This window comes from Grammomys surdaster, unplaced genomic scaffold, assembly GCF_004785775.1.
Source record: "Grammomys surdaster isolate TR1022 unplaced genomic scaffold, NIH_TR_1.0 98, whole genome shotgun sequence".
NCBI classification, from domain to species: domain Eukaryota; kingdom Metazoa; phylum Chordata; class Mammalia; order Rodentia; family Muridae; genus Grammomys; species Grammomys surdaster.
In genome coordinates, this window is record NW_021604577.1 from 1,238,381 (window position 1) to 1,258,222 (window position 19,842).

At 43.5% G+C, this 19,842-nt stretch overlaps 1 pseudogene; it reads right to left on the reverse strand.

Moving 5' to 3' along the window:
- Positions 1 to 10,343: 10,343 nt before the first annotated feature.
- On the reverse strand, positions 10,344 to 10,989 carry LOC114634020 (annotated as a pseudogene).
- Positions 10,990 to 19,842: the final 8,853 nt, after the last annotated feature.

A 19,842-nucleotide genomic window follows, 5' to 3' on the forward strand; every position in this document is an offset into this window, starting at 1 on the left:
GAGAGGGAGGAGAGAGAACAGGAGGAAGAGTAGGAGGTGGAGGAAGATGAGGAGCAAGAGGAAGAGGAAGGGGAGGAGGAGGAAAAGGAGGAGGAGAGGGAGGAGGGAGAACAGGAGGAAGAGTAGGAGGTGGAGGAAGAGGGGGAGCAGGAGAAAGAGGAGGAGGAAGGGGAGAAGGGGGAGAAGAGAGGAGAGACAGACAGAGAGAGATCACAATCTCAACCCCCAGAAGACACCAGTTCTGTTGGAACAGGAGCCTACCCTTTAGATCATATTTAGCTTTCCTTATTTCTTCATATTGAAGGCCCCGACTTCAAATATCGTCATCCTGGCAGCTGGGGATTTAGCATGTAGATGTGGGTGGAGTAGGGAGAAGGTGTTTGTGGTGGTTCGCAGTTCCGTCTGTGACAACCATCGTTTATGCTGAGATGCGTGGAGGATGTTTCTTTAAAATGGTGTTCTGACTCCGACGCCTCACCAGAGTACTGAGGCACCCCAAAACTGGTGAAGCTGCCTACACGCACACCAATTTTGCTGGAGGAAGATTTGAAGTTCAAAGTAGGTTGACTCCCTTTTGAAAGTCTCACTGGCCACTGGTCTATTGATTGGCAATACTAGTGAAATATCACCAAGGCAGATCGGCTTAGCACTAGCTGCATTTGGTAGTTGTTTGATCTGTAAACCATGCTCACATTTAAAAACTTCAGTGTCTAATTGCAAGAGAAAAGTCTTTTAAGTACTGAGCAAATGCGTAGGGGTGACAGACGTCCTTGGGTAAGGGCACTATCATCTTAGACCTCTCATTTATTATTTATTTATTTATTTATTTATTTATTTATTTATATTCTTCTGTCATAGATTACATCTTGACCACAGTTTCCTCTCCTTCCTCTCCTCAGAGTCCCCACTCCCTCTTCTCCTCTCCTCCAGATCCACCCCTCCTCTGTTTCTCTGCAGGAAAGGTCAGGCCTCCCAAGGATATCAACCAAACATGGCATATCAACTTGCAATAAGGTTAGGTACTTCCTCTTATACTGAGACTGGATGAGACAACCCAGTAGGAGGAGAAGGGTTCCAAAAGCAGGCAAAACAGTCAGAGACAGTCCCTGCTCCCACTGTTAGGTGTCTCACAAGAATACCAAGCTATATATCCATAACATATATGCAGAGGACCTAGGTCAGACCCATACTGGACATACCCGATTGTCCAGTCAATCTTTATGAGCTCCTATGAGTCTAGATTAGTTAATTCTGGGGCCATTTTCTTGTGGTTAGACCATTTTTTTTGTTTGTTTGTTTGGTTTTTCTAGACTCGACCACTTTTTTTAATTTTTAATTTTTTTGAATATAATTTTTTTTTCGAGACAGGGTTTCTCTGTGCAGCCCTGGCTGTTCTGGAACTCACTCTGTAGACCAGGCTGGCCTCAAACTCAGAAATCAGCCTGCCTCTGCCTCTCAAGTGCTGGGATTAAAGGCGTGCACCACCACTGCCCAGCCTGAGTATAAAATTTTATAGTATAAAATCTAACGGTAAACTCCTGTATTCTCCTGCCTTGGTTTTTTGAGGGCTGGATTGCATGCATATGCCCTCATGCCTATCTTCTAGGCTTTCTTTTTGACCTTGCTTTTGAGACTAACCTCGATTTAGTCTCTTTGAATAGGGTCTAAAAGAGAGACAGGGGATGTCTTTCCCTTCTAGAGCCTCCTCCCCCCTGCTGTTTGTGGGGGAACTCATCCTTGGATCCTAGAAGGGTCTACTCCTGTGTGAGGCACAGCTTCCCTCCCCAGAGCCTTTCCTGTTGTCCACCGCCAACCCTCTTTTTCAACTTTACTGACTCAGTTTGCTTTCTGTGCTATGACGGAGATACAAAACTCTGGGTAATTTGTAAGGAATGAAGGTTCATTCATTTGCCAGTCCCGGAAGCTGAGAAATTCAGCGTCGAAGGGCAGCATTCGGTGGATGACTTCGTGACTACAGGAACTCCGCAGAGCCACAAGGTGGCGCAAGGCATCACGGGATACAAGGCACAGCCGAGAGACAGGGCTGGCTTTTTTTTTTTTTTTTTTAACATTCCATCATTAGGAAGAACCCATTAATCCACAATTTAGCCTTTATGACCTCATCTCTCCTTAAAGTTCCCACCTCTAAATATTATTAACAAGTGACTTTGGGAATTAAGTTGCTCACCGATCACTCAAACTAACCTTACTCCAACCTTGTTTTAAAGATCAAGATTCCTGGGTACACATTTACTGGTTCCAGCCAGTTGCTGTCGCCTTAATTAAAATCTGATGGTTTATCTTCTCAAGATTGTCTCTCTTACGTTATTTCTTTTCCTGATGAGTTTACTGACAAAGCTGTATTAGAACTGCACCTAGGAAAAAAAAAAAAAAGAACTTCACCTAGAAATCAAAGTGCACTGCCGGCGAAGCCTGGCCAGTTGTTTGGCCTTTAAAATGACACATTCCACCAGGGGAAGCAGGTGAAGCTGTGATTTGAGGCCAACCTGATCTACACAGTGAGATCCTGTCTCTTTTTTCTTTTCTTTTCTTTCTTTCTTTTTTTTTTTTCTTCTTCGAGACAGGGTTTCTCTGTGTAGCCCTGGCTGTCCTGGAACTCACTCTGTAGACCAGGCTGGCCTCGAACTCAGAAATCTGCCTGTCTCTGGCTCCCAAGTGCTGGGATCAAAGGCGTGCGCCACCACCGGCCTGCGAGATCCTGTCTCAAAACCAACCAGCCAACCAACATTTCTCCCTTCCTTGCTATTCATTGAATGTACTTACATGGCCGAGCGGTGGTGGCGCATGCCTTTAATCCCAGCACTTGGGAGGCAGAGACAGGCAGATTTCTGAGTTCGAGGCCAGCCTGGTCTACAGAGTGAGTTCCAGGACAGCCAGGGCTTCACAGAGAAACCCTGTCTTGAAAAAAAAAAAAAAGAATGTACTTACATTTAGGAGACTCAGTGTTTGCTGGATATAGTAGCTCATGCTTGTAATTTTAATACTTGGGAGGTTGAAGCTGAGGTCAGGCTGGCCTACAAGGGTGAGACCTTATCTCAATGAAACCAGGAAAAAAAAAATTCAGCATTCACATTAGTGATCCTGCGTGGAAGTCTGGTGAATACTGATAGCACATCACAACATTGGCAATAAAACACATTTGCACTAAACGAGACCGGGGCAAAACAGTCCTTACCTCTCTGTGTAAGGAAGTATAGGGTGAATTGTGAATGAGTAGTGGAGACACAAGCGATGAGAGATGCAGTAAACGTGTAGTGGAAACACAAGCTAGCGTGTTCATGCTTTGCTAAGAAGCCAGGCCCTAATGTGGTCTATTAGGAGTGACAGGAAGGAAGGGAAATGTTCCAAGGTCAAGAAGAGGGTGTGAGGACAGGAGCTAGGCTAGACTGAGGGCGGCTGAAGCCTTCTTTCTGTGCAGCAGTTAGGGCTTGCTTGCTAGTTAACAGTTAGAGGTTCATTGGTGGGTGCATATTTTAAAGCATGGCATGTGCATTGTTCTTTTTAATGCTTAATCGGTTTGATAGTTAACACCGGTTGTCAGCTTGACAGGATCTGTAATCAAGTTGGAGACAAACCTCTGGGCGTGTCTATAAGGGAGTTTGTAGAATGGGGAAACTGAGGTAGGAGACCCACTCTCAGTGTGGGAAGCATCTTCCTATGGGACTGGAGCACCAGCATTCACTGATCTCTGAATGTGAGGGAGAAGCTGCTGCGACCTCTCTGTCATCACGGACCACGCCCCCATGAGCTAGCATACATCTTTCCATAAGTTGCTCCTTGGCTAGTATTTGATCACAGAGCAGGAAAAAGAAGTAATACTCACAGGACGGAAAAGCAGGGGGCATTATTCTTACTGGAAACCGGAATCTCGGAGAAGTCAAGCCGTTTGCCCACGGTGGCCCAATCAGTTTTCAAACTAGTGCTCTTAATTATCAAATATCTCCCTGGGGGAAGGGATGTAGGCTTGTGGGAAGCAAGAATGACCTTTTGAAATTTAGCATGCGGGGGAGTACAGAGCTTTAGGAGACGTTGGGTAGAGTTTAAGTTTTCTTGGTCGTCGGTGCTCCAGGCTCACAGGACCTCTGCTAATTTCGAGCTGATATTTAGGGTTGCAGCCCTGTGGAGAATGAGTCCGCGCTCTGCAGGTGGCCCTTTCTCTGGAAAATGAAAAGCCGATGAGTCTACTGTGCTTTCCTCAAGGACAGATCTGGAGCATTTATTAGTGGGAAATGTCTCCTCCGGAAAGGAAAACAGAGAGGGGGTGACGAGAAAGTCAGGGAGTCCTCTCCGGTGTGGGAGAAGGCAGAAGTGAACTTGTGAACACAGGACAGGAGCAGAGGTGAGCATGGGTGCAAGCAGAGGGATGCAGGAGGAGGCGCTGGAGAGAAGCATCTCCTGATAACTAAGATCTAAACTAGATAACTAGAGATCTAACCTGATAACTAGATAACTAGAGATCTAACCTGATAACTAAAGATCTAAACCGACTGAGGGGTTGTCCTTAGCTGAGAGGCGGCCTTCTCCAAAAACATGACTGCTAAAAGGATCCCCCCCAACCCCCAGTTTGCCCTGCACTTTACAGTTTGCCAAGTGCTCTTCCATCTGTTTATTTACCTTGATGTCAGGGCCGTGAAGGATGGCATTGCCAGCCATGTTTGTCAAATAAGAACATTCCAGAAGCAGAACGTCTTGGTTGAGGACCTTGGACTGATTAGACAATGCTGGGACCAGAATCCACATCCCAGCCTCCCCATCCCCTCCCTTACCGCCCACCCCCAGCTTTGCCCCATCACGCTGCCAAGAGAGACACATGGGGTCATTATGGAGTCATTGCAGTTTTGGGAAGGAAGCTACAGGACTGCCTTGGGAAAATGAAACCCTGGAGAATTTCCAGGGAACCTATTAATGTGTGATGATTTCAGAAAGCTTATTGAAATCTCTGGCTAAGACTGAACTCACAGCGGCATCTTAGTAATTTATACAGTCAGATGACCAGAAAGAGCGACTCTGAGTTAGTTCAGAGAGTCTCCATTGTCTGGAACGCCTTACAGGTCACAGAAGACTGAAGATTAAACTCTGATTTTTTTTTTAAAAGGTCAGTCATTTTCTTTTTCTGTTTTTCTAAGAAAAAGACTTTCTGTCTCCCTTTTAATAGTGACACTTTGCATCTGGCTAACAGTTCAGTTTTTCCTCGTTTGGATGTTTCAGGGACCTTAGAAATCGAGTTTTAATACCAAGTTTGTCATTAAAAAAAAAAAGATTTATTATGTATAGGGCAGTTTTTCCTGCATGTACGCCTGCAGGCCAGAAGAGAGCACCAGATCTCATTATAGGTGGTTATGAGACACCACGTGGTTGCTGGGAACTGAACTCAGGAAGAGCAGCCAGTGCTCTTAATCTCTGAGGCATCTCTCCAGCCCGAGTTTGTCATTGTTAATGATGTTTCATGCTGTTTATTTTTCTTTCTTTTCTTTTTCCATATTGGCATGCTGACAGTTGGGTTCTTCCCTTTGCTTCCCCTAGTGTCTTTTGGGTAATTCCACCCTACCACCTTCCTCTTATTCATAGTCTTTGTGTTCCTTCGGTTTTGCACCAAGTCGCTGATATCTGGGATTTCATTGTCTTTCCACATTACTAGTTAGTTGTTACTGTGTAACAAGTTGCCCCAAGTCTGACAGCTAACACAACATTCTGTAGGCTCCTCATCAGAGACAGGGCTTGTTCGGGGAGCTTCGGTTCTCAGCCTCAGGAGAATTTGAGTCTGGAGTTCATGACATTTCCTTTCTTATATCTTCTTCTGTTTCCCTTTCACCAGGGGTATACCACTGAAGCGGGATCCTCAAAACTCTGCTCTCTTTCAGTGCTCCATAATGGCATCAGGTAGTCCGAGTAACTGAGACCAGGAGACCAGAGTTTGCAATGAAACAGAAAGTCACTTCAAAATCTAGGAATTGCTGGGCGGTGGTGGCGCGCGCGATGGTGGCACGCGCCTTTAATCCCAGCACTTGGGAGGCAGAGGCAGGCGGATTTCTGAGTTCGAGGCCAGCCTGGTCTACCGAGTGAATTCCAGGACAGTCAGGGCTACACAGAGGAAACCCTGTCTCGGGAAAAAAAAAAAATCTAGGAATCAGTCTTAAGTTTGGGAAGCCGGGGAGCTTGTGATTATTCCACAGTTCTTTAATGTTGATATGTGCACATGTGTACTTATACGGTGTACACAGGGTGCATGCGTACATGTGTATGTCTTTTTCCTTTCTCCTGTTCAGTTTTGAAAGTTTCTGTCCTTAGCCCTGTTCAGTCAACAAACAAGCCTTTCAAAATGATTCATAATTTATAATTATGTGTTTTAATCTTCAGCATGTCTTTGGATTTTCCCTTCTCTGTTTACATCGTCTGTGTGGTCATGTATGCTGTCTGTTTTATCCAGACAGCCCTTAACCTACTATCTTTAAATTCTCAGTTGGAGAATTCCAGTGTTTCTGCCACACCAATGCTAATGCGTGCTGTGCCTCTGGTCTGTATCTTTGCATTTTCTTATGACTTATTACATTTTTTCCCTTGTTGTTGTTGAAAGCTGGACATGATATATTGGTTTTATTCGTGATTTTTAGAATCAGGCAGCGCTCCAGTTCATAAAACAAAACAGGGGTTCCAATGATTTGAGCTGAGGAGATTGGTTTTATAGAAAGAAAAGGGCTGAAGGAAGCAGAAATGAACAAAGAGGAGACTGCCCATTTCTAAGTTACTTTCCTTTCAAGGAGGTGGCTGGGAGAAAGAAGGATAGCAAAACTCTGACTGGTTGACATCAGGTTACCTTGGGTTAAAGTTTTCACAAGTATTAGATTAGAAGAAGGTCCTTAGTTATTATGCTAACTGAAATGAGCCTGTTGAGGGGAAATTTCTCTCCCCTTAGTTGTAAGAAAGCTAGGTAGTAGACACCATTTTAAATTTTAGTCAGGTTTATTGGGGCCTAGTGGAGAAGCATAGTTACAAAAAATGTCCTCAGCTGAACATACTGCTGCATACCTCTAATCCCAACACTTGGGGTAGAGGCAGAGGCAGGTGGATCTCTGAGCTAGCCTGGATTCGAGGCTAGCCTGAGCTACATAGTGAGTTCTAGGACAGCCACAATTACATAGTGAGATCCTGTCTCAAAACAAAACAGTGTCTTAACTTTTAAAAATGCTAATAAATAACGCTGTGTGACTAAGGTGTGTTTTGTGACTTGAATCTCAAACTGTCTCTCACAAGCTCATGCTCTGAATATGTAATACTCATCTTGAAGGTTCTACGTTATAAGGTGGAGCCTGACGGGTAGAAGTAGCTTTCTGTTGACAGTTTTTGTTTTGTTTTTGAGACAAAATCTCTCTATGTAGCTCTTGTTGTCCTGGAACTCTGTAGACCAGTCTGGCCTCAAACTCACAGAGATCTGCCTGCCTCTGCCTCCCGAGTGCTGGGATTAAAGGTGTGCACCACATACCCGGCCCTCTGTAGGCAAGCTTTTGAAGGGCATAGCACAACTGCTTCTGTCTAACCCTCTGCTTCCAGTCTGATGCATTGTGGAAGAGCTGTGAGTGTCCTGTTGCCCTGCTGTCTGTGCCACAGAGGGCTAAAATCTCTCTGAAACCATGAGCCTAAAGAAATTGGTCTTGCTTTAAGTTGTTTTGTGAAGTACTTTAGCCACAGTGACATGAAGATAATATAGTGTAGGAGAAGGGTAATTCTATGATTGCATAGTTAGATCTCAGTCTTCGGGTGAACCTGAACCTGGGCTGTGAACTTCACTGTAGCCTGCACAGAATGGCTAGGGTGTTCTGAAGTGGCTATTTCCCTTCCTCTAGGTTTGTTAATCTCTGATAACTGTCAGCAGCTTGGCCTGCTCCATAGCTCTGGTTGTCCTGGAACTATGTAGATCAGGTTGTCCTTGAACTCACAGAAATACTGGGATTAAAGCATGCAGTCGCCATACCCAGCTACAGTGGCTTGCACTGTTAAGAAGAATGCTTTGGCCTGGTCCAAAATGGTTCTTTTCCTTGATATTTGCCGGGGGAATCTGATAGGCCTTCTAGAGGTAAAACTCACCAAAATATTGATGTCTCCTGAGATTGGCTCCCTGGAAGTTTTAGACTCTCTGGGTTAGCTATGCTGGGACTTCAGCTATGCAGTAGTCTTTCTCCTCATCACTGGCTCCTGCAGAGGCTGCTGTGGTGTAAGTTGTGATTCTCTGTATCTGCCAGCCTGCTTCTCCCGCTTTTGGGGGCAGCAGTTTGCTTGGTGATCTTGCTCCCCGTCAAATCCAGGAAGAACCGTTGATTTTTCAATTTGTTCAGCTTTTTGCTTATTAGGGTGCAGTGGCAGCTTCCACGGGCCTAACCACTAGCCTGGGGTTTTATAACAACACCATGATCATTTATCCCATTCTTCCTGGCCTACTTTTTGCTCAGACTTACGGAGCAATCGTAGTGCCCGACATGGTATTAAGTGCCCTATCTGTATCACGAACAACCTGAGAAAGCAGTGTAGACTCACTGTGAGTTGCCTAGAAGCAGCGGATACGTCTATGTGCTATAGATATAGAGATTGTTCAAATAATGCTTTTAGGAAAATTAAATAAGGGAAAGGAAGGATACTGCTAAACATAGAAGAGAGTCCATAAAAATTGTGATAAAGATGCTGAAGTGTAGCTCTTCACAGTTTGCTAATCTTTGGCTTCTAGCAGGAGTTGGTGGGGGAAGGACTCAGTTATCTTTACAGGGCTGGTCACTGGGAGTTTGACCATGTTCCACTGAGTGTATGGGCAACACAAATTGGACTTGGTGTATTTCTCTTTCTTCTTTTGGTGGGGGGAGGGAAGGTCACAAGAGTTGGAGAGTGGACCTGGGAGGAATGGGAAGTGAGTGTGATCAGGGTGAATTGTATGAGATTCTCAAATAATTAATACAAATACTATGTTGGGGTAAAAAAAAAAAAAAGAAAGGGATATGAGGTGTGATCTCAGTGTGCCCCATGATTTCTCTGGGGGGTGTAAGTGACATCAGGTTTCACTGTTGATGAAAGGGGCCAAACCCAGTGAGGTCTTCCTGCTCTTCTCATTTTACAGATGAGGAAAGCAAGACAGAGAAGTTGAATAATTTACTTGAGGCCACATATACCAGTGAGTGTTTCAATTGGATTTGGACTTGAGATATTCTAACTCTGTACCTGTGCCTTTATATTGCATTTCATAAGGCATTTTTTTTCAACTATGTATCTCATTCTCTCTTCCAAAAGTTCTAAAAAGTACTTAGAGCAGAAACAATCACTTTTATTTTTCAGTGTCATAAACTGAAGGTAAGACATAAATAATTTTATTGTTTTTTCCCAACTCCTGATCTTCTGTTCCCCTATAATGTTCTTTCTCTTAAATCAACCAGAAGTAGTTTTACTGATATATAATTTAAAAAAAAAAAAAACCAGCAACTATCTCATTTAAAACACATCACTTGAGAAGTAGACTCCGTACCTGTGTTTTGAGAAATTCTCATGATTGAAATGAGAAAGTGCATCGAGTCAGTGAGGAGTAGCTTTTACTTAGAAGTACCTTAAAATACTGACTGGCTTTTTCTCAAGTCAATGGATTTGGTGTTTTGTAGCTGCAAATTTAGTCTTGCCATTGAGTTCTGACCTGGAGAAGAGTTGAGAATCCTATAAGGAGAACTTTCATACGGAGGGATTGAGTTCAGCTTGTTTTCTGAAAGAATCAGATTTTTTTTTTTGTAACCATCTTTATTAATGTTCTGGAAGAAAAGATACAGTAAGTTAATGAAGAGGTTATACATTTCACCCAGAAAAAGAGAAAACTGGGAGAAAAGTTATTCCATATGGGGAAGAATAACTCAAGGTGGAGTTCCTTAACAACAGACGCCTTAGAATTGCTTTGTTGAAGGTTTGGGAGTATCAGAAGAATGGAAACAATTCAGGCTGGTGCTAGAAAATTAAATCAGCTCAAGCTACTGAAATGTGTGGTCTGTATTTGTTGCTTCTCTCTCTCTTTTTATATATCATCTATGTATCTATCTATGTATCTATATCTATCTATCTATCTATCTATCATCTATCTATCTATCTATCTATCATCTATCTACCTATCTATCTATCAATCATCTATCTATCATCTATCATTTATCTTCTATCTTCTATCTATCTATCTATCTATCCATCTATCTATCATCTATCTATCATCTATCATATCTATCTATCTATCTATCTATCTATCTATCTATCTATCTATCTTTTTTTTTTTTTGCTTTATGGAAAATTTATTGCAGCTCTCTAACCACACGTTACTTTTTCTTTTCAACATCCTGCTCCACAGCCTCCTTCGCCCTCTTTGCCCAGATGCCGAAGAGCCGGGCGTTGGCACGGGCCATGCAGAGACTGGCAAACGCCTTGAAGTTCTTCTCTTCTTCCGTGATGACTCTGGCCTTTTCCTTTTTGTACACATTGCGGATGGGCATCACGGGTCCTGTCAGCTGGGTGGCCAGTTTAAGTTCTTCAGCAGAACTGTCTCCCTTCTTCGGAGCCGAAGGCTTCCTAGGGAAAAGTATGAGCTTGGAGCGGTACTCCTTCAGGCGCTGCACGTTGGCCTGCAGTGACTCCGTGGATTTGTTTCGCCTCCTTGGGTCCACAGAGATGCCGATGGTGCAAGCCATTTTCTTGTGGATACCAGTCACCCTGAGTTCCTCCAGGCTGAAGCCCCTGCCAGCCCGGACCTTGGTGTGGTATCGAACTGTAGGGCACCTCACGATCGGCCTGATGGGACCGGACGCGGGACGAGGGGCAGGCAATGCGGCGCGCTTTCGCCTGCCGGGCCTTGCGTCTGCGGATCTTGCGAGCAGGCTGGTTGAACCACGTGTCCACTCGCTGCTGCCAGTCCTTGTGGAAGTGAGGCTTCAGGATCATGCCATTCCGGCTGGGCGCCATGGCTGCCTCCTATACAGGAGTACGGCCGATTGGAAAGGCTCTATCTATCTTCTTGTGTGGAGGTCGGAGGGAAACTTATGGGAGTTGTTTTTCTTCTACTGTGTAGTCCTGGTGATCACACTCAAGTTGTCAGGCTTTGTGACAAATGTCCATACCTGTTGATCCCTCTTGCCAGCCCTACTACCATTTCTTATTCCCAAATCCCTATTACATCTTAGATCGTCTGGTTTCTACTCGTTATTTGCCTGCTGCTTCCAGACTCCTGCTCTACATTTTCCCCCACTTAGGATTGGACAGTGATGAACTGGTAGCCTCGTCAGATGATTCCCTCAGCACTGGCTCAGTCCTCTCCATGGTTCTGATGCTGTAGACCGGGTCCTTTTTCCGGGTCCACCCTTTGTGCTTCTGGTTCTACCCTTAGCACTTTTTAAACCCTATTTCTCCCAGCAATCTTGGCTCTGGGCTTTGGTATTCCTTTTTGTGATGTATCCGTGTGTTAGCCGCGGCAGACATCTTGGTGCTGATCATCTTTGTGTTGCTCCATTGTTCTCAGCTCTCCCATCATTTGTGTGATTAATTCCCTCTGTTAATTCCTCCGTCATTACCCACCTCAGTTTTTAATTAGTTGTATCTCCCACAGCACTGCTCTTACCCTCTGTACTTTTTAAGTCTATATGTTCCTTTAACTAAGTAAATCAATCTATTCCTGTTCCTTTAATCATCATCCGTTGCAGAGGTCTTTGCCTTTATTCTTTCACTTGCCAGAAGGATCCCCTACCTGCAGTGTGGTAAATATTTGTCTAGATGCTTTCATTTACTAAGAGGATATCGTGGAAAAAGAAGGTCATGGCATAGAGATATATGAAGTCTAAATTCAGTGCCAGGATACAGCAGAAACATTGACCATGCCATCAGTAAGTTCTACAAAATTTGGATAATTTTCCTGCTTTCTAATGGTACAGTTCTTGTCCAGGAGCTCAAGCTAAAATGACAGTGGAGTTCCAGGAACATAACATAATTGAGTGAAGTAAGCCGAGGAAAAGTCTATATATTTTAGAAACAGAAATACTTTACATGTATATTAAAACATGTTTGAGTACTCTTCTCTTTCATGGAGAAGCATTTCAGAAAAACTCTATCACTCTTTGTCTTTTGTTTTTACATTCAGTAGAGACATAGAGCAAAGTCTTTCTACTGTAAAAAAAATCTTGGTATAAGTGATACATTTGTATAACTCTTGCATTTGGGAGACGGAGGCAGGAGGATCGTGAGTTTGAGAATAGGCTGGCCTACATTTGAGAGCCAGTCAGAAAGAAAAGAAATGAATGAATGAATGAAGAACCCAGGAGGCAAGCCTGATGTATCATGATGGATGAATTAAAGATGAAGACTTTCCCATGACGAGGTACTGAATCTTTTGGTGCTCTGATTTTGTCCTTTCTTGTCTCCAGAAAAATAAGCTTCTTCTGTTTGTAAGCTATCCAGTTTAAATTATTTCTTATAGTAGTACAAGCGGACCAAAGCATCATCACAGCCCTCTCAGTCCTTATGTTTTTGGTGGGCATTTACTGTTTCAGCCTTCACATTCATTCTTTATAGGTTTCTGTTAAGTGAGGACTTCAGTGTGACACTTTGTTCAAATATGCCATGGACTTTGATCATATTCCTTCCTCATTACTTTCTTCCATACTCCTCCTCACCACCCTTCTTCCTTTTCCCAAATAGCTAACTTCTATTTTCATGCTTTGTGTGTGTGTATGTAAAAACCTAGATTCCACAGATGGGAGAATACACAAATGTGTATCTTTTGGGGGTTGGCTTATTCTACTTTCTTGAAACTATCTAGTATGTGTATGTTTGTGTGTGTGTGTGTGTGTGTGCACATATATGAATGAAAGTGCCCATGGAGGCCAGAGAAGGGCATTGGACACCCTGGAGTGAGAGGTGTTTGTGTGTTTGTGGACCACCTCATGTGGCTACAGGGAAGCAAATTTGGGTACTCTATAGGATCAGTACTTACTCTTAACCAGTGAGGCATCTTGCCAACCCCTAGACCTCATTTACTTTTTCCATCTATTTGTTGATGGACCCTAAGGCAGAGTCCATAACTTAATACTTGTGAATAGTGACCTAATAAGCATGAATGAACAGATGGCTGCGTAGCATATTGACTTAGAGTCTTTGGAGTACATGCCCATTCTTTTGTTTGTTTGTTTGTTTGTTTTTTTGAGACAGGGTTTCTTTGTGCATCCCTGGCTAACTTGGAACTTGATGTATAGACCAGACTACCCTTGAACTCACAGAGATCTGCCAGCCTTTGCCTCTCAAGTACTGGGATTAAAAGCTTGCTGGCCATACCATTCTTCATCCTTTCTACTAATCTCTGGTCTGGCAAATAATTTTTTAACATTTGTTTTATTTATTTATTTATTTATTTATTCATTTGGGTTTTTTCAAGACAGGGTTTCTCTGTGTAGCCCTGGCTGCCCTGGAACTCACTCTGTAGACCAGGCTGTTCTGGAACTCAGAAATCTGCCTGCCTCTCCCTCCCAAGTGCTGGGATTAAAGGCGTGCGCCACCACCTCCCGGCTTATTTATTTATTTATTTATTTATTTATTTATGTTAATTTCATACATGAATACTGTATTTACAGCATGTCTACCTGCCAGATCAATTATGACGTGATGCATTTCATAGACTTAACTTCTGGTTTCACACTGGGTTCAGCCAATGGGAGAAGAGGTAGGAAATGCAAAAGAGGAAGGAGAGTGGGAGAAGGAGGAGAACTTTCTCTCCAACCACAGCTTGTGTCACAGATGACATTATGAGCAGTGTAATATTTAAACCTGCTATCTAAAACTGAATTCATATTTTAGCAGTCATGTTCTTGGCAAACATTAGTATAGTCTTTTGGCTGAAACAGTTGTCAGAAGCACAGGTTAGTTTCTTTTTTTATCCATCTGCTTCAAGATTGTCTACCTGAAGTAGAAACCTTATTTCTCATTGTCTTCTCTCTGCCTTTGTCTTAAAAAAAAAAAAAGATATAGAAATGCTAATATCTGGTATATCTTGCAGGTATTTAGCAGTTCTAGCTAAGTGGAAGGTTGTTCAAATGTCTTTAAAATAATATTTGCATTTATGAACACGTGGTCTTTGCCTCTATTTCTTCATTTCCCAAGCTAGGACGATCACAATCAGGACAGTTCTACATCATTCCATACTATGAGACACAAGGGATGCTCTTTAAATTGATGCATGGTTTTTGAGTGAATAGGACAAGATGTTTTTTGGCTCATATGTAAATTATGTTGATCCAAGAACCTAGGGTGCTGGATACTCACAGTTACCAAAGATGGACCTGGGACAGTGGCTTCTGGGGTTGTTGTCTCCCACCAATGATGATTAAGGTTATAAATTCCCATGGGAGTGTGCAAAGTGAGATTTGTTGAGGAGAGCTATAGACAACTGAAAAATTGAGCAGTCAATCTCATGAAGGTGTGATGGCCTCAAAAGAGTGGACAAAAATGAATGTTTTTGTGTGAGGATTTTTTATAGGATCAAAGACAAAGACTGAGGTCATTGTTAGGAGGTTGATTTGGGCTCTGGTTTATCTTGGGCTGAGCCAGTGGAAGGCTACACACTCTGTGCATGTCCTATTAGCCCAATCAGGGAGATGGTCAATCATGCTGCTCAATGCTCTGCCCACCCAGAAGGGTAGGTGAAACCCTGTTTTTTCTGAGTCTAACTCTGACTTTGTTGGATGTTGACCTCATTAAATTGCTGACCTTTAGCCCCTCGGCTAACATTGCTATCTTCTGGCTCTGCACGTGTCTCAAATGCTATCGACACTGAGCTCTTTTTGTTAGGACAGTGGCACGACCAACTCTGAGCTTTACTCTAGAAATGAGTTAACTCGATCCCAGCCACCAAGATATAGCTGTGGTCATTCTTGGTTATGTCATAATTAGCACCATGCCCATGGGGTTGTCTACTAAGTAAAAACATCCTTACTTACAGTTTAGGTGATCATTGGCTTATCGTCAGCTGCATTAGAATTAAGTTCGAGTGAAAGGACAATACTGCCTCAAGGACTCTGGGAGTCTCAAGGAAGCCAGTTGGTCAGCTCACTGACACTGGCCCTGCTTTTGGAGTCTCTCTGTCTCACTTTAGGTCCACTAGCCTGTCTCATCCCTAGTTTTCTCAGCCTTAAGGTTTTAACCCTAATATCTTTTAACCCTAACATACATTTTCACTGTACCGTATTGAAGGGTCCATTTTACCATGGACCCTTTCCCCTTACTACCCACAGAAAGCTAGCTCAAAAGCCTGTCTGTTTTCTCCCTTCCTGGTAATCTCCAGTCTCTTGGTTCCCTTCTCCTCTGTCCCTTTTGCCAGTCCCTTTCTGTGGTTTTATGTCTTTATCACTTTTGATGAGGTTTCATGGTACGTTTATGTTTTTTCTCTCTCTTTCTAGCATCTTCAGCTCCTTTGATCCCCTGTGTGCCTCTTCTGCCTGTTATGCAACCTTAGTTCATATGTAAGATACTTCCTCTCCCACACCTGAGCTCCAGAGAGATGTGAGAGGCAGTCATGCGGCATGTGTGGACATTGGCATTGATGTAGGTCATTGAAGGGTGCAGCTCTGTTTGGCATTCCCTCAGGGTGTGGTGCTTTCCTCGTCTCCTAGGCTTCCACCTACACTGCAGCGACTTCACTCTCTACAGATAACATTTGATAATGTCTGTCAGGAACAAGATAGATGGCCATTGCTGCCTGAGTGCATGTGTCTGCATCAGCACCAGCCAGCCTGTACTTGTACCTCTCTTGATCCTGTGATACTGTCTATTTAAGGTTGATCTGTGAGCTGGGTTAAATTTTACTTCTTTAGTCTCCACCATGACCTTATTGTAAAGTTGGAGTTCTCTTCTATTCTTTTGTGTTTGCAGCCCCTTCATCTCTAGGAGATTCTTCCATGTGGAATAGAATCACCTTTAAAATCTTTTTCGTTATAAAGCAAGAGCAAAGGCCGCATCTGCTGGTGGCTCCGTGGCCTTTCTGGATATTTTTCTTTCCATTCTCATCTCTTTCTTTTCTTCACATGCAAGTATAATGGAAAGGCCATTTACACGGTCTCACTCTGGCTTCTTTAATCCTCAGTAATCTATTTTCAGCTTCTATATCAAAATTTTTCTTTTTCTTTTCCTTTTACATTCTTTTTTTTTTTTGAGATAGGATCTTACTATATGTCTTAGATGGCCAGGGATTTGATACATAGATCAGGTGCCTGTCTCTGCCTCCCAAGTGATGGGATTAAAGGTGTGTACCATGGTGCCTAGCTCTATCTGGAACTTACCAATGAGTTCCCAGTTAAATCTAATGCATCAGTTGACAATTATGGGACAGTTGGCTTTTTTGATCACTCCATCCCTGAAAATCTTGCCTAATTGCTCTCACATTATTCTCCTGGTTAATCTAATAACTTTAGATGAATAACTTCTCTTTAATAGCTTCTATGTATTTACTACACAGGAGGAGGTCAGAAGACAATCAGTGGGAGTCAGTTCTCTCCTTCTACCCTGTGGGATCTGTGTTTCAAATCCAGGTTGTCAGGCTTGGTGACCAGTGTCTTTCCTTGCTGAGCTATCTTGCTGTCATGTGTAGTCTGTACTGTTTTCTCCTAGGGTCTCCCTCTCAGCATCTTCATCATCCTATTTTATAATTTTTCTGGGGGACAGTCTCATCCTTTCTCATGACTTTAGTCATCACTTGTATGTTACTTCCAAGATCTCTGTATTCAGCACTGTCACTTGACCTCAGGATTTCTTTCTGAGATATTCCACGTTGCAACTTCCAAAGTTACACACATGCAACATTTTCTTTAAAAATGTTTTTATTTAGAAAGATTTAATTGCCGGGCAGTGGTGGTGCATGCCTTTAATCCCAGCACTTGGGAGGCAGAGGCAGGCGGATTTCTGAGTTCAAGGCCAGCCTCTGGTCTACAGAGTGAGTTCCAGGACAGCCAGAGCTACACAGAGAAATCCTGTCTCGAAAAAACAAACAAACAAACAAACAAACAAACAAACAAACAAGAAAGATTTAATATACGTTTTTTATCCTTGATTCTTTTATACATGTATACAATAAAATATGACCATACTTATCTTCCCATTTTCCCCTCAGCCCCTGCATACCCATAACCCTCTCTAAATCTCATAATCTTTTCCCTCTTTTTGTATTTATATAACTCAATTGGTGCTGCTTTCATGAGCATGGGTGTGGGGGCCACCCACTGGAGTGTGGGACCTACCAGTAGCCTCTTTCCTGCCCCCAGCAGCTATCAACTGCTAATAGCTCCTCAGTAAGGGTGGGGGCCTAAGAACACCTCCCCATCTATGCCAAAATGTTGTAGGAAACCTCAGCTGCTGTGCTCTAGCTATGCCACACCCAGAAAGCAGCATGTCACAGCACTCCTCCACATCCTCCACTCTTCCTTCTGCCTGCTCTTCTGTGATGTTCCCTGAGTCGTGACTTGGGATGATAGGGGTTGATAAACATGTCCTATTTGGGGCTGAACACTTAGTCTTTCCTCTAGAACTTTGACCAGTTATGCATCTCTCCGTTGACTATTGCCCACTGGAAAACAACAGCAGCAGCAGCAGCAGCAGCAGCAACAACAACAACAACAGCCACCCACAAAGCTTTCCTGATGAAGGCTGACTGCAGCTCAGGTGTGTGTGTATGAATACAAGTATTTAGAAGTCAACCTGACAACATGGTTATTTGTCAAAATAACAACTAGAGGCACTACCCAAAGGCCTACAACTTCCCCAACCATTGACTTTTGACAAGAGTTACAGTACCAGGCATGAAATTTCTTCCTGTGGATCAAACTTGAAATCCAACTACCAGGTTGTTTAATCATAATAGTTGTGCTACTATTGTATCAGGGGATGCATCTTGCATGGAGGTTGGTACTTTAGCATGCAGCCTGGCACTGGGGAAAAAGCATCGATGGTTTTTCTTCCCCAGTAGCATGCAGAACACCTCTGGAACTGTGAAAGCTAGTCAGCAGGAGGTAAATACATTTTCAAGCCTGCTGGGAACTCATCTCTGCTTACAGGCTTTGCCATCCTTGTTACCTCCTTGGGATTTTCGTCATTGCTTCTTTCCTCAGGTCCGTTAGCAAAGCCCAAGCTCCACTGCTAAGGAAACCCAGAGTGATGGCTACTCTTTTTTTTTTTTTTTAGTTTTTCAAGACAGGGTTTTTCCGTATAGCCCTGGCTGTCCTGGAACTCACTCTGTATACCAGGCTGGCCTCAAACTCAGAAATCCGCCTGCCTCTGCCTCCCAAGTGCTGGGATTATAAGCGGGCGCCACCACTGCCCGGCTAATGGCTACTCTTGGTTGTCAACTTGACTACATTTGGAATGAACTACAGTCCAGAAATGGGGAGCACATCTGTAAGAGACATTTTTGCTTTGTTTGAAGTAGGTACATCTATCTACTATGGACCTTTAAGGTAAGAAGGTGCATGCCTTGGATCTGCTCTTGAAGCAGGAAGACACACACCTTTAATCCCGGATCTTGAGGTGGGAAGACACACCTTTCAGCTAGGCGATAACTTCTGCTGGAAGTCTCTATAAGGACATAGAATAGGGATGTTTTTCTGCTTCCCCTTACCTTTTTAGCACTTTCATCCCTTCACTGACATGGAGCCTACTTCATGTACAGAAGACTATCTGAGACATCCAGCCTTGTGAACTGAACAGCCACTAGGTTCTCGGACTTTCTATTCACAGCTGGCCATTTGTGGTGGTTTGACTATGCTTGGCCCATGGGAAGGGGCACTATTAGGAGGTGTGGTCTTATTGGATGAAGTGTGTCACTGTGTAGGCAGGCTTTGAGATCTCCTAGTGCTTTAGCACCACCCAGTGCAGAAGAGAGGCTCCTCTTGGGTGCCTGAGGTGCGAGAGTCTCCTGCTGGCTACCTTCAGATCAAGATGTAGCTCTCAGCTCCTACAGCCTCATGTCTGCCTGCACACTGCCATGCTTCCCACCATGATGATAATGGAATCAACCTGTGAAACTGTAAGCTAGCCCCAATTAAATGATTGCCTTTGTCCCAGAGTACGGTGGTACCCAAGGGAGGCTTCTCCTCTGAGGAAAAGGGGAAGGGGCAATGGGGGGAAGGTATTTGCAAGGGTGGGACCGGGAGGAGAGGAGGGAGGGGTGCTGCAATTGGGATGTAATGTAAGTTAAAAAAAATATGAAAAGAAATTGTTTATCTTTATAAGAGTTGCCTTGGTCATGGTGTCTGTCTCTTTACAGCAATGAAACCCTAACTAAGGCACCATTGTTGGATTAGTTGGACTGAAGCTTGTAATTTATTTCAATCAATCAATCTGTCTGTCTATCTACCTATCATATTTATCTATCATATCTGTCTGCCTATCTATCTATCTATCTATCTATCTATCTATCTATCTATCTATCATCATTCTGTAAGTTCTGTAGAGCCCTGACTAATCCGTTAGACACTGTTCTCAATCCTTTCTTTCACTTTTCATTTTCACTCCTAGTTTCTCCGTTCCACTCTGTTCTCTAAGGTGCTCATCACCTCCTTTCTACTTGCCTTGCTTCTCCTCTGAGTTTAGTCTCTTCTCCATTCCTCTTTTCAAAAGAAGTTTCTGAAGCTGTAGGATCTGCCTTCCCGCTACTGTCTCCCTGCCCACCGCCTGGCTTGTTCAGAGGCCTTCAGGGTTTCCTCCTGGGCACCACACACTAGCCAAAGCTATGTTCAAGGCTCCCAAGAAACCACCCGTGGAAAGCTTTTGACTGAAGGGGAAAAAAAAATCTGT